Genomic DNA, 15,959 nt, shown 5'->3' on the forward strand with positions numbered 1-15,959 from the left:
GATTACATCAAAACAATCATCTTTTCTCTGCATAGCTCAATATTTTCATCGCCCAGTGGATTTCTCAACACCTCTACAATAAAACCTTTTTTAATACAAGCTATTGAGTGAGCCTCTACAAATCACTTGATTGGTTAGAAAGAGCAGTGGAATCTCTTTCAAATTTCACTTTTCCCCTCACTTATCTGTATCCTTCATATTATTCATATTGTACCCACTCCCTCAGGCCCTGCAGTAATCATATCACTTCCAGTCTTTCTATATTGATCTCACTAGGATCAGAGAGAAGGCCTGCAAAAGTCATGTGTGCTGCCCTTTATGCCACACCAGTTGAATAAAAAGGAAAGGGTTTGATCTAATAATGTACTTGTAAAAAAGAAAGAATTGCCACAGTTGGAACATCTTTGATCATAGATCTGCTCATTCAGAGTTTGCCTTGAACTAAACACCATGAACACTCTTGGGGGTTAGCACATTTTAAGCAGAGAACATATTTAACTCATTCCTTTTCTTTTGATGCAGGTCTTATGTGATCACTAATCTGGATTCACTCCTAAATAATATAAAATTTCTTCCTTTACATGTGACATATATAATCTGACTGACTTTATACACAGAGAAATCCTACAAAACCTGTTAAACATCAAATGAATGGAATTAAGAATGCATCTAAACCAAATAATCAGCTGCTTAAACAAGCGTAGAAACTGTCAAATGTGTTTCAGTAGCTGGTTTATTACAAAGGATAATGAATACAAAAATATTTGAAGTGGTTTTTGTTTGGTCTAAAAGTATTAAATCATCATTTATGTCCATATGTTTCATACCTAGATAAACCAATAAAAGTTTATTTTTAGATACTTACTCTGTGTTTAGAATTATTTTCTCAATATTTGCAATCAAACTAATTCATCATCCTCATTACCATAATCACTGCCAACACCATCCTCCTCATCATCATTTAACATCCAGCTTTGGTGTTGTTACGGGCAACATCATTTGACAAGAGTTGGAGAGTTGCATTATACACCATAGCTGGATGCTCTTTAAGACCAACATTTTACAGAGTTCATAGGGTGTATTTTCCATGGCAATGGTACTAGTGATGGTAACTTCCACAGTTAAAGCCTTGAAGTGGCCTCTAAAACTCAAACAAACAGAAGAGAGATTGGGTAATGAACCTCAATTCAAGGGGTGAGGAAGGGCAGTAAATTTACTATATCATTGAAGTAACCATAAAACTTTATGTGTGTGTTTGTGTGTGTATGTTTGTGTGTGTGTGTGTGTGTGTGTGTGTGCATGTGTGCGCATATGTGTGTGTGTGCATGTTTGTGTCTGTGTGTGTCTGTGTGTGTGTGTGTTTCTCTTTGTTTTGGTATTGCATTCTGGTTGTGAGTGTCACCATCATGCAAGCAGTGTCTTTCATTTCCAGTCTTCCATGAAAACATGTCTGGCCAAGAGGAAATATTATTTTTTTCAGAGACAGAGGAAGGTTGGTTACAAGAAGGGTGTCTGACCAAAGAAAATCTGCTTCGAGAATTCTATCTGAAGACTGCAAACAATAAAAAGTGGATGTTAAAATGATGACAACTAATTCTTTTTCTTTTATTCTTTTATTTGTTTCACTCATTTGACCGCGACCATGCTGGAGCACCACCTTTAGTTGAACAAATCAACCTCCAAGACTTATTCTTTGTAAGCTTAGTGCTTATTCTATCGGTCTCTTTTGCCGAAGCGCTAAGTTACACAAACATAAACACACGAGCATCGGTTGTCAAGCAATGTTAGGGGTACAAACATAGACACACACACATTTATATATGACTGGTTTCTCTAAATTTCTGTCTACCAAATCCACTCACAAGGCTATAGTAGAAGACACTTGCCCAAGGTGCTCACGAGGCTATAGTAGAAGACACTTGCCCAAGGTGCTACACAGTGGGACTGAACCAGGAGCCTTATGGTAGGTAAGCAATCTACTTACCACAGCCACCCCTGCACCTAATGATTATTATGATAACAACAACAACAACAACAACAACAATAATGGTGATGATGATAATAATCCTTTCTACTATAGGTACAAGGCCTGAAACTTATGGGTGAAGGCTAACCAATTACATCAACTCCAGTATTCAACTGGTGCTTATTTCATCAGCCCCAAAAGGATGAAAGGCAAAGTCAATCTCAGAGGAATTTGAACTCAGAACGTTAAGATGGACAAAATACCACTAAGCATTTCATTCGCTAACAATTCTGCCAGTTCCCTGCCTAAATAATAATAATAATAATAATAATAATAATAATAATAATAATAGTACCAGGCAGTGGCTCTCATGGCTTCTGATCTTAACTGATTGGAAGTGTTATCATGTACATTGTTTTGTCTTGGTATAAAAGATGGGCTACAGCAAATATTCTGCTCAATACCACAGATTTGCTTGTCAGTTGTTTGACCTTAACCAGTTGAGCATGTCCCTTAGTGGCTGACGATATGTGCATCTCTGATCACGATCAGAAGTAGTGGGGTGAGCATCATAGCCATGTGTTGAGAAGGATTCTTTGGGGTTTGAATAATTCACATCTGGAAACATGGGTGTTTCGTTCAACGTCCTTAAACAACCCTTATTCAGGGACCTTTTGAGCGGGATGGGTTACTCGATCTGAAGAAAATTCTAACTGGGCTCCACCTGCAAGGTCATGTTTATCTTGATATGAGATCACCATGTCGCACATATGGTTGTGATGCATGTGCCTGGTGTACCCTTATCAGATGGGTAGTCATGATGGGTATACTGGGCTTCGTATATTTTACCCCAGTATCACTTTGATGGCATGCTCTGCTCGCTCACTCAATAATAATAATAATAATAATAATAATAATATAATAATAATAATAACAATAATAATAATAATAATAATAATAATAATAATAATATAATAATAATAATAATAAGAAGAAGAAGAAGAAGAAGAAGAAGAAGAAGAAGAAGAAGAATAACAACTACAACAACAACAACGACAACGACAATGACAACGATAATGATAATAATAATAATAATAATAATAATAATAATAATAATATAATAATAATAATAATAATAATAATAGAATAATGATGATGATGATGATGATGATGATGATGATGATGATGATGATGATGATGATGATGATGATGATGATGATGATGATGAGATGATGATGATGATGATGGTGATGGTGATGGTGATGGTGATGGTGATGGTGATGGTGATGGTGATGATGATGATGATGATGATGATGATGATGATGATGATGATGATGATGATGATGATGATTGAGAAGCTCAGGACTCAAAGCAGAAACAGAGGGATTTTTAATTGCAGCACAAGACCAGAGCCTCCCCACCAGAAATTACCAAAAACATGTAATGAAAAGAAATATTACAAGTAACTGCAGAATATGTGGAGATGGACAAGAAACAATAAATCATATTATCTCTAGCTGCCCAGTCCTGGCTAAGAAGGAATATATTCACAGACATGACAGAGTTGGAACCTACATACATTGGAAGCTATGCCAACATTATGGAATAACAACAGAAAAAAGATGGTATAGGCACACACCAGAAAAGGTCACAGAAAACGAGAAAGCAACCATACTCTGGGATATGCCGATACACACAGATAGAGAAATTAAGGCCAACAGACCAGATATAGTTGTCAGAGATCATGAAGAAAAAAAATGCTTTCTAATTGATGTATCAATACCGGCAGATGACAACGTGTCTCTAAAAGAAATGGAGAAACTCTCAAAATACAAAGACCTGGAAATAGAGGTAACTAGAATGTGGAATCTGAAAACAGAAACAATTCCTATCATAGTAGGTGCATTAGGCATGATAAAAAAATATTCAGACAAATACATAACAAAAACACCAGGACTTACAAACACATATAACATACAGAAAATTGCACTACTAGGCACTGCACACATCCTACGCAGAACACTTTCCATTCAATAACTGTCAGAGCATCACAACAAATCACAGCACATACCCAAGGCACACAGAGCTGCGCTCGGTAGTGAAGTGAAAGCACGCTATAAAAATAAAACTACTGAACAATAATAATAATAATAATAATAATAATATAATAATAATAATAATAATAATAATAATAATAATAATAATAATAATAATAATAATAATAATTTACTTATAATAGTAAGATTAAGAAAGAGGGAATTGTTTGTCATGCAATTTATGGATTTGAAGTATCTATCCACAACTTGTGTAGCAAAAAGGGATTAAACTCCTTTCTAAACAGCTTGAACATACATGAAGAAAATCTCCTTGAGAATAATACAACCTTTTCTTTTAGATACATACTCAAAAACAAATATTCCCTATAGTTATTATCAACAACAACAACAATGATTCACTTAAAGGAATGTGGTTTCTTCTTGTTCAGCAACTAGTTTTTGGTAAAAACTAATAAACAATAAGCAAGAATATGATGAATTACTAACACATGAAAATAAACTATCTTAGAATTTGGTATTGCTGATGTCATTTTAGTAAAGACTAGCAGTATCACCCAGCGTTGCTCAGGTTTGTTTCGACCCTTTAGAATTGTCATTTTTAAAAAGTAAAAATTTTGCATTATGTAGCTTGTTATTCTCTTTAAGTGAACATTTTTCTGGTTTAAATACACTGAAAAATGGCGACACAGGAGACAAAAAGTCGTAAAAAATAGGGATTTTCATAGAAAAAAAGCACCTTTTTGATGTAAATAATTTTTGGTCTTAACATGGTCCGATTTGAATTTTTTCTTCTATGGAAGAAAGAGCAAGCCTTCTTCTATCATACTCTCAATTTTGGTCAACTTGCGCCGCAGGGTCTTGGAGGAGATAGTGTTAGTTGAAGGCTACCAAACCTGCCATACACAGACAACGTCAGCTTTATATAGAGAGAGATTAGCTGAAAATTGTACAGCTGTCCACACAAATGCTGCCTTGCTGTAGATATTTTTCTGACCAACAACATTAGTTTGATGTTTATAAAACTAATAGTGCCTGTTGAATTGCATCTCACACATACACTATAAATTTGTGTTGCAAAATACCTACTTATCTATGTTGTAAGCATGCTGTGTGTGTGCATGCCTGCATGTGTGTGTGTGTATGTGTCTGCGCATGTGCATGCAAGTGTGTGTGCATGCCTGCATGTGTATGTGTATGTGTGTGCGCATGTGTGTGTGTGTGTATGTGTGTTTTAAGCATGCTACATTTTTGCATGTTACAAATTTATTACATATATCTGTGTTTGAAAATGTGTATATAGATAGTATGTAAATGTGTATATAGAGCAAGAAAGTAAGATAGACATAAATGGGTTTTGTGAGTGGGTGTATACGTACAATATTGTTTTAAGAAGATGAAGATCTTGTTTTGTGTGTGATGTTGCTTGTTTACTGGGCCTAAGCCACTCATTACACTGCTTCATATTGATGTAAAGGCACCATTCTTCATCACCAGTAATGATTCGGTAAAGAAATTGTTGCTTGTGTCCATGAGTTGAGTGGTGATGAGCAAGCAAACCAGCGGAGATTCTGGCTCTGTGATTTTTGTTATCACTTAAAGCATGCGGAACCCATACTCCATACTTCCAAACCTTTCCCATCGAGTGAAGATGCTTCTCTATAGCAGTGTGGGAGCATTCCATTTTCTCTGCCAATTCCCTTATTTGACGAGAATTTTCATGCAAAATTTGGTTTAATTGCTCTTCATCAAACTCAACTAGACAGCCAGAATAAGGTGCATTTTGAGGTCAAAATTTCCATTTTTGAACTTAGCATACCAATCATGAGCAGTTCCTTCAGCTATGGCACCCTCTCCATACACAGCACAAATGTTGCAAGCAGCTTTTGCAGCCTTTGAACCTTGGTCTGTAGAAAAGACGTAGATAGAAACTCCATAAGATGTACCCAGTGTAAGCTATGGAAACATAAGAGGTGCAGCAATATCAAAGGAAGGCTAACTGGGAAAATAGTTTTTGTATGTGGCAAATGCTCAGGAGCAATAAACACTGAAAATGTGCAGAGAAAAGCTTCTGTCACATTCCAGGGAGAAAAACTACAAATAGTTGATAGATTCTGTTACCTAGGTGACCTAGTCAGCAGCAGGGGTGGATGCTCTGAAGGTGTAGCCGCTAGAATAAGAATAGCCTGGACAAAGTTCAGAGAGCTCTTACCTCTGTTGGTGACAAAGAGGGTTAAGCAACCAAATGAAGACTCCCACATTGGTTTGATTGCTTACATAGTTTCTTATTGTTCTGTATGTGTTGATTCTCTGTTAGTCATATTTAAATAATGTACTACATATTATATATTTCCTTTAAAATGTCTCACTTATGTTATTTCTGTACACTGAACGTGGCATTTTCAGTTTGTTGAGATTTGCATGTTTCAACTACCAGACATTAATCTCTTCTAAGTTTGCCTTCAATGACTTAATTCAAGTCCTTAGTATCCAGTGTATGTATAGTTAAGTGTTACTTTCATAGACACAATACAATGAGCTTAAGACCTTTATACTGTTCCTTATTCTCCTAATAATTAAAATATTCGTGCATGTGTGAGTGAGTCAGTGTGTTGAATGTAGTGTAGTATTATTATCTTTTATTTTTTTATCTGTTTCAGTCATTAGACTGTGGTCATGCTGGGGCACCACCATAAAATTTTAGTTTAATGAATTGATCTCAGTACTTAATATTTTTAACCCTGGAACTTATTCTATAGGTCTTTTTTGCTGAACTGCTAAGTTACGGGAAAGTAAGCACACCAACACTGGTTGTCAAACTGTGGTCAGTGGTGGGACACAAACACAGACAGACAGACAGACACACACACACACACACACACACACACACACACACACACACACACACACCCATACACACACACACACACACACACACACACACACACACACACACACACACACACACACACACACACACATACACACTCACACATACAGGGTGCATAAGATATTTGAGGATAGATTTCTGTTTATAAAAGAAACAGATATATAATAACAGATAATAACTTTATTTATCAAAAAATGCTATAAGGATAAAAATAAACCTTCTTTTTATAATGTTATTCAATAAAGCCACCTTCAACTTCAACACCTGCTTCTATATGAGATCTAAATCATCTACATGCTTGAATCAAGTGGTCCTGGTTCTCTCTCAACAACGCTCTACATGTAATAGTCCAATGGATTGAGATCTGGGGAATTAAGAGGCCAAATGTTAGGGGCTATGTGATCATGTAAATTTTCAGCCATCCATTCCTGTGTTACTAGAGCCATGTCTGATAGTACAGAGTCTTACTGAAACACATATGGCCTTCCATTGCATACACTGTCTATCTAGGGTTTAACAATTATTTCCAGGACCTCAATGTAGGCAACAGAGTTAACTGTAAGGCCTTGTGGAAAGAAGTAAGGTGGCATCACATGTCCTTCATTGCTGACAACCCCTAAAACCATGACAGTTGCAGGAAATTTTGTATGCATAACACTTGGAACTTCAGAAGGGTCTGCATATAACCATCTGTCATTTCTTCTCTTAACTTTTTGATCTTGGTTAAAGTTTTTCTCGTTTGAGAAAAACCAAATCAAATCTTCTTCTGCTGGATTTTTCAGTATGTTTAAGAGCCTTTTATATCTGATGTAGTGATTTTCTTTCGGTTTTTCTGACAAATTGACCATTCCTCATCATATAAGACTTATATCTGATGTCTTCGTGGACAGCATTTCTGATTGTTCCTTCTGATACATGGAAATCTTTTGCAGTTGACCTCATGGACTTTCTGGGATTGTAATCAATGGTCTGTTGAACTTGCTGGATAAATTCAGGTGTTCTGATGATTTCAGAGCATTTAGAATGATTTTTATGCTTTGATATAGGTGATATGTCTCCATATTCAGTCTCAAGCTCCTTACAAACCTTCCAGATGAAAGATCTGGCAACTTTTAAAAATCAAGATATTTCTAAATCGCTATGCTCAGCTTTTATAGCCACAATAACAGCATGCCTCTTCATTTCTTGAGTAAGCTGAGTCTGCCATTATTATTTTCTGAAACAAAGATTATACAGAATTAGCAAAAAATGCAGCAATGATCCAAAAAAGGTATGTCCTCAAATACCTTACACACCCTGTATGTATGTATGTATGTATGTATGTATGTATGTATGTATGTATGTATGTATGTATGTATGTATGCATGTACGTATATATACACACACACACACATATATATAAATATATACACACACATGTATGTATGTATATTGAATATAATGGTTGTTGCATCTTTTTTCCTGTAGCAAAATAATTTGACTACATGTCCTGTGAAGTAAAATGCTTACAGACAAAAGAGATAAGGAATTCTTCTAGTTTATATTTTGGCAACACTGTTATCTTAGAATGTTATTCTATCTTCATAAAGGGTGAGACATGTCTATGCTAAAAAAAATGTAACTGAATGGGAGGTTTTGTTAATGTATATTTTATACTTTTAATTCTGTATTTCCAGTGATTAATTTTGGTCCATTTATTTCATAATTTACGTTTTTTATTTTTATTTCCATTAATATATTTTATTTTTTATGACTTGTATCTATTTGAATCTATGTGTTGCTGTTTCCAAGAGAATGCTAAAACTAGAATATAAGTATAAAACAATCCAGTAGTTCTCTTAAAGCCACTCACCTGATGATGTGTGAGTATGCAGCTATTGCTAGACTATATTTATATAATATTTATATAATAGTATGTATAATATGTGAAACATTCAGAAGCAACTAACAGCTGTTGCTAATGCACAGAAACAATTGTTGTGAATGGATTAAAGCCTGTTCATTCTATTTTCTTGAACTAGAAATATTTTGTTGCATGAATTCTGCATATACTAACGGATTTCCACATGTACATCCACTAAAAGCAATTATCTTGCTGTATGATAACACATAGTAGCCAATACTATTTTGAGAAGCTTCAAAATACACATTATGTGGTTATTACCCAGATGATATTACACACACACACACACGTGCACACACACACATACACACACACACACAGACACACACTTACACATACACATACACACACAATAGACTTCTTTCAGTTTTCATCGCCCAAATTCTCTCACTGGACTTTGGTTAGCCTGAGGCTATAAAAGAAGACACTTGCCCAAGGTGCCACATAGTGGAACTGAACCTGAAACCAAGTGGTTGAGGAGCAAACCTCTTGCCACACAGCTATGCTTTGTTTTGACATTGCATGATAGTTGTAAATGAGTCTCTCAATCACACAAGCAGTGTCATTCATTTCAAACCCACTCTAAAAACATGTCCAGCATTGGGAAAATATTACCTTGCTTAGAGATGGATAAGAATTGATGATAGAAAGGGTATCTGACTGTAGAAAATCTGCCTCAACAAATTCTTTCAGACTCATGCAAACATTGAAAAGAGGATATTACACAATGATGATGATGATGATGATGTGGTTGTTGTTTTTCATCATCATCATCATCATCATCATCATTACTATTATTATTATCATTCTTATTATTATCATCAAAGTGGCAAGCTGGCAGGCTCATTAGTACACTGGGCAAAATGCTCAGTGGTATTTCAGCCATTGCTACGTTCTGAGTTCAAATTCTGCCGAGGTTGACGTTGCCTTTCAACTTTGCGGGGTCGATAAATTAAGTACCAGTTGAGTACTGGGATCGAATGTCTCCCACACCACAAAATCCAAGCTTTGTGCCCATAGTAGAAAGGATCATTATTATTATCACTATTATTTTTATCATTAGTCTGTGCCAGCATCCTCTGGATAGTGGATTAGGTATGCAATGGATCTTAACGTGCAGACATGCACTTAGGTTACACTGCAATGATTTGGGGATAGTGAGTGTGTGTGGGCTCTACTTGTGAGGCTCATCTCCTTGATAAAGCTGCAGTCCTGGGTGAAGAAAAGACTGAGACTGGACACCTGCCACCTAGAATGTCATCAGGCACTCATAGCCCTCTATCAGTTGGGTAATGGGATAGGTGGATGTTCTGCTTTAGAAATTTATAGAGAATTATTGACAAGTGCAACGATATTCTCAGGGAGACTCTGGGTGCCAATAAGAATGAACTGGCTAGTCTGTTCTGGAGGACTTTCTGGTTGGGATCTACCATGGTTAATTTCGAAATGTCCTTGGCCTGGCAGTGCTACTGGTTCGAGATAAACTCTACAGACATGGATGTATTATCAGACAGGTTTGTCCAAGGTGCATGCAGAGTGATGAAACCATTCTGCATGCTCTTGTCCAGTGTTCCAGGAATTGCTAACATGTGGGGTTATGTTGAACAGCTGCTGTTATGTGTGCCAAGTCTGTAGTGATGATTGCACTGCCACCCTCCTTCATTCAGGCAGGCACGGCAGTTTTCCTTTGCCTGGTGACTGTGGTGAAAGGGGTTGTTTGGTGGACAAAGCTGAAAAGCATGAAGATAGATACATTCCTCTTTGGTAGAACTTTCATTGTCTTCTTCAAGTTTCATTTGAGAAGGAAACTGAGAGTTGAGAGGAAAAGGAAACTGTCCTCGAGTGAGTTTACTGAAAGGTGGGTGAAAGTTGTGAAAATGGCAAGAGTGGATGGTACCTTTCTAAGTGTAGACCTATGAGTCAGAGAGAAAGAATTGGAGAAAGGACTTGTTCCTGGGGTTTTGGGGAAATCCCCAGGAACAAGTGTGTCCTTGATTATCCCTAGAGGTCTTCCTGTATCAGGAAGGCCACATCTCTATCATCCTCCCCACTACTGTTTTTTTTAAGCCTTTTTATGCTACACATATCTCCCTTCTTTTTCAGTGAATACCATGTATACTTTCTTTCTTTCTTCCACTTTTTTTTTATCATTTCATTATATGTAAACTCACACACTGTCTGTCTTAGTATTACCCCTTCATTCTTTGCCTTTATGACAAATAAATGAAATCATTATTATTATTATTGTTGTTATCATCATCATCATCATCATTATCGTCGTCATCATCATCATCATCATCATCATCATTATTATTATTTATTATTGCCACCTTCATGCCATCCTAGTCATTAGAATACAATTACACCTTTATACTAAGGGCAAATGTCTATATATGTATATCTGATGTATGTGTGTGTGTGTGTGTGTGTGTGTGTGTGTGTGTGTGTGTGTGTGTGTGTGTGTGTGTGTGTGTGTGTGTGCATGTGCACGTGTGTGTGTGTATTATGGTAAGTCACAAGGCACCTGATGATAATCAGTGAATATACAAATAAAACATTAATATAGTTTAATAGTAAAGAAAACCCAGACTATGCATAGGAATAACACATTAAAAAGAATTTTTTATACATCTAACACTGATTAAAGTTTTTCAACTTACTATATTACAAATATACATACATATATATATACATACACACACATATGTGTACATATATGTGTGTGTGTATATATATATGTGTATGTGTGTATATATATATATACACACATATATATATATACACACACACATATATATGTGTGTGTGTGTATGTGTGTGAGTGTGTGTGTGAGTGTGTGTGTGTATGTGTGTGTGTTTGTGAGTCTGTGTGTATAAAATATCTCAACTGTATTTATATTTAGTAAGCAGAATGCTTCCCTGAGGTATCTTTTGTCAGTCATATTGTTGCCATTCTTACTCTTAACTGTGTTAACTATGTACAGAACCACAAGTTCTTTTATTTTTCAGTTATTAATATGTGCAAGCATGGCTGTGTGGTTAAGATGCTTGCTTTGCAACCTTATACTTTTGGGTTCAATTACACAGTGCAGCACCTTGGGCTATTGACTTGTACTTTATCTCCAGCTGATTGATTGCTTTATGAATGAATTTGGTAGATGGAACCACATGTGAAAACTCCTCATGTATATATTATATATATATATATATAGTTAATCCAAAGAAGAACAAACAAGAAAAAACAACAATACAAGGACTTGGTACAAGTACTCTGTTATTGGACTCTCAGGAAAAGAAAGAAAAGAAAGAGGATTTTACATTTCGAGTGGAGCTCTTCATCAGAAATATAGAAAAAGTCCAAAGAAGGGAAGATGGAGAAAGAAAATCACCAACAATACACATGTGATCATACATATATATATATATATATATATATATATATATAAGAAAACCTATCCTCCACAGCAGAATTGATACTGGTGCTGGTGCCACATAAAAAGGACCCAGTACACTCTGTGGAGTGGTTGGTGTTAGAAAGGGCATCTAGCCATAGAAATCATGCCAGAACAGACAATGAAGCTTGGTGTGACCCCTGGCCTTTTCAGCTCTGATCAAACCGTCCAACCCATGCCAGCATGGAAAACAGACATTAAATGATGTGAGGATGATGATGATGTTGATGATGATGATGCATGTGTGTGTGTGGATGTGTGTGTTGGAGGGAGTAGTAGTTGTGTTTATGTGTGTGTCTTCATTACTGTGTTTGTCCCTTACTACTGCTTGACAACTGGTGTTGGTTTGTTTACATCCTCATAACCTAGCAATTTGACAAAAGAGGCTGATAGAATAAGTACCAGATTATATTAGAATAAGTACTGGAGTTGATTTGTCTGACCAAAAATATCTTTACTGGACTGCAGTGCCCCAGTATGACCACATTCCAAATGACTGTCACAAGTAAAAACAATAAAGAGCATGTAAAATTATGGCTTCCTTAGAGACACAACACAATGACTGTAGTAAAATTTGAACTTATGACTATGCAGTCAAAAATCTGACACTTTCACCTCACTTGCTTCTTTCATTCATGTTTAACACTTTAGGAAGACTGTGTAATTAATTGAAGCCATCCATTTACAGCTTTCTTGACAATTCACCTTTGGGAACAATCATACTCTCTATCATAATTTTTTGCTATTTTGAAATGAATTATATCAACTCAGCTAAACACGCCATTTGGATAATATACATACAGACATATACCTATATATATATATATATATATATATATATATATATATAATATATATATATATATATATATATATATATATATTATATATATATATATATATATATATATACATATATATATATATATATATATATATATATGTATGTATATATATTTAAACACATAAGAGATGACCATAATAGGACATCTGACTCACTAGAAAGAGCAGTCATATGTATATATATATATATATATATATATATATATATATATATATGTATATGTATATATATGCATGCACATGTGTATCTATGTATGTATGTATAATATATTTGCCAACTAAAAGACATATATATGTGCAAACATACATATATATACATATGTATATATATATGCGCGTGTGTGTGTGTGTGTGTATATATACATACATGTGTGTGTGTGTGTGTATGTGCATATAAATAAATAAAGATATTATAAGTGGCCAGCAAACATTAAAGCCAAAAAGGCGAATTTTTTAATTTATAATTAATTATTAATTATAATTCAAGGTACACGAAGTATCATTGATAAAAATAAGAGTTGAAAGATACTCAAATTAGCCACCATTTCACTGAAAATACAACAGGCTGACAAAAATCAAAGGACAAGCAAAATTTAAGTTACCATTGCAGCAAATGAGGATCACAGATATCCCTATATTACATGATTTCGAACTTTGAGATATTTCCCTTAGCTCATCAGTAGGGTTAGGTCTCACTGTTAGCCATGGGTTAAATATATGCTCACTTCGTCATATTTGTGAAGATTGTTGAAAGATTCGTGCCAAATTCATACAATGTCACTGTATAATTATACATAAACAAGTAAAGGTATTATTATTCAGCTTATTTGAGTATTTTTTGACTCTTATTTCTAGCAATACTGGTACTTTGTGTACCCTCAATCATAATTAATAATTATGCATATACATATTGATGTTGATGTCTCCTCAAGCACAGCAGGTTGCCCTACGATCCAAGGTTAGCACAGCAGGCCGTCCTGCGAGCCATGAACTCACTTCATTTGTTAGGTCTTCACTGTCACAGCATATCCCCAGAGGTCTTGGCTTTCATCATAGCCTCTGTGAGGCCCAACGTTCGAAGGTCTTGCTTGACCACCTCATCCCATGTCTTCCTGGGTCTACCTCTACCCCAGATTCCTTCAACAGTTTGGGAGTGGCACTTCTTTACACATTTCTTCTCATCCATCCGTAGTACATGACCATACCAACACAAACGTCTCTCCTGCACGCCACATCCGATGCTTCTCATGTCCAACATTTCTCTCAGGATGCTTACACTCTGTCATGCATGGACACTGACATTACACATCCAGCGGATCATGCTAGCTTTATTTCTTTCAAGCCTACACATGTCCTCTGCAGTCACAGCCCATGTTTCACTACCGTGAAGCATGGCAGTTCACACACATGCATCGTACAATCTACCTTTCACTCTGAGCAAGAGACCCTTTGTCACCAGTAGGGGTAGAAGCTTCCTAAACTTTGCCCAGGCTATTCTTATTCTAGTGGTAACACTCTCTGAGCATCCATCCCCACTACTAACTTGGTCACCTGGGTAGCTGAAACTATCAACTACTTCTAGTTTCTTCCCCTGGAGTGTGATGGAATCTGTTTTCTGAGTATCTGTGGTGTCTATTGCCCCTGTGCATCTGCTGCACACAAAAGCTATCTTCTCGGTTAATTTTCCTTTGATGTTGCTGCACCTCTTATGTGTCCATAGCTCACACTGGGTACATCATATGGAGTTTCTACCTACACCTTTTCTACAGATCGAGCAGGGCCACCTACCTAAGGGGGTGTGGGATGAGTTCGCCTTCCTACTTACTAGAACTTTGGTCTTTGCTACATTGTCTCTAAGGCCTTTTGATTCTAAACCTTACTTCCACACACGAAATTTCTTTTCTAGTTCCGCTAGTGATTCTGCTATAAGGGCCAGGTCATCAGCATAAAGGATCCCCAGTGGCAACCCTGGGAGCTCCTTTCTTGAATTCCTCTGTTATTGCCTTGAATTCCTTGGTCTTGAATTCCTCTGTTATTGCCTAACAAGATTATATGAAATAGAATTAAAAATCAAATGGATATTGTAGTTGTGATGCTCATGCTGGTGGCATGCTGGGCCTCACAGAGGCAATGACAAAAGACCGAGACCTCTGAGATATGTTGTGACCATGAAGACCCGACAAATGAAGTGAGTTCATGACTCGCAGGATGGCCTGCTGTGCTAACCTTGGATCGTAGGGTGACCCACTGTGCTTGAGGAGACCTATTGAGTCAAGTACATCAACATCAACATCAAAATAAAAATCAAATGGAAATTGTAGTTGTGATACTCATGAGTGGTTGGCATTAGGACAACACACACACCACACACACACACACACACACACACACACACACACATACACACCACACGCACACATAGAAAGAGAGAGTCAACAGATGTGACTGAGGGAATCTCAATATAGAAAACACATTGTAGCACTCAAATGATTTGAAGTTACACTCTGATATCTTTACCAAGGACCAAGTCAGGAGGGCAAAGAGTGGTTATAAGGGAAACCCAAGTGAACGGATATGGAGATAACAATTCAAATAAACTGATAAACACCTTGGGTTTTAATGTACAAAATATACATACATCTATATATGCATATATATTTTGTATATTAAAACCAAGGTTTTATCTGTTCATTTGAATCATTCTCTCTCCCTCCCTCTCTCTCTCCCTGTATATATATTAGGTTGTCAAGTATGAAATTTGTAGTAAGGTATATGTTAAACTTTGACACTGCTCATTTTGTGCCATTATTACATTTTGACAATCTTTATTTTTTGTAAGAAAGCTGACACAT

The sequence above is a fragment of the Octopus sinensis genome, linkage group LG3, assembly GCF_006345805.1.
Source record: "Octopus sinensis linkage group LG3, ASM634580v1, whole genome shotgun sequence".
NCBI classification, from domain to species: domain Eukaryota; kingdom Metazoa; phylum Mollusca; class Cephalopoda; order Octopoda; family Octopodidae; genus Octopus; species Octopus sinensis.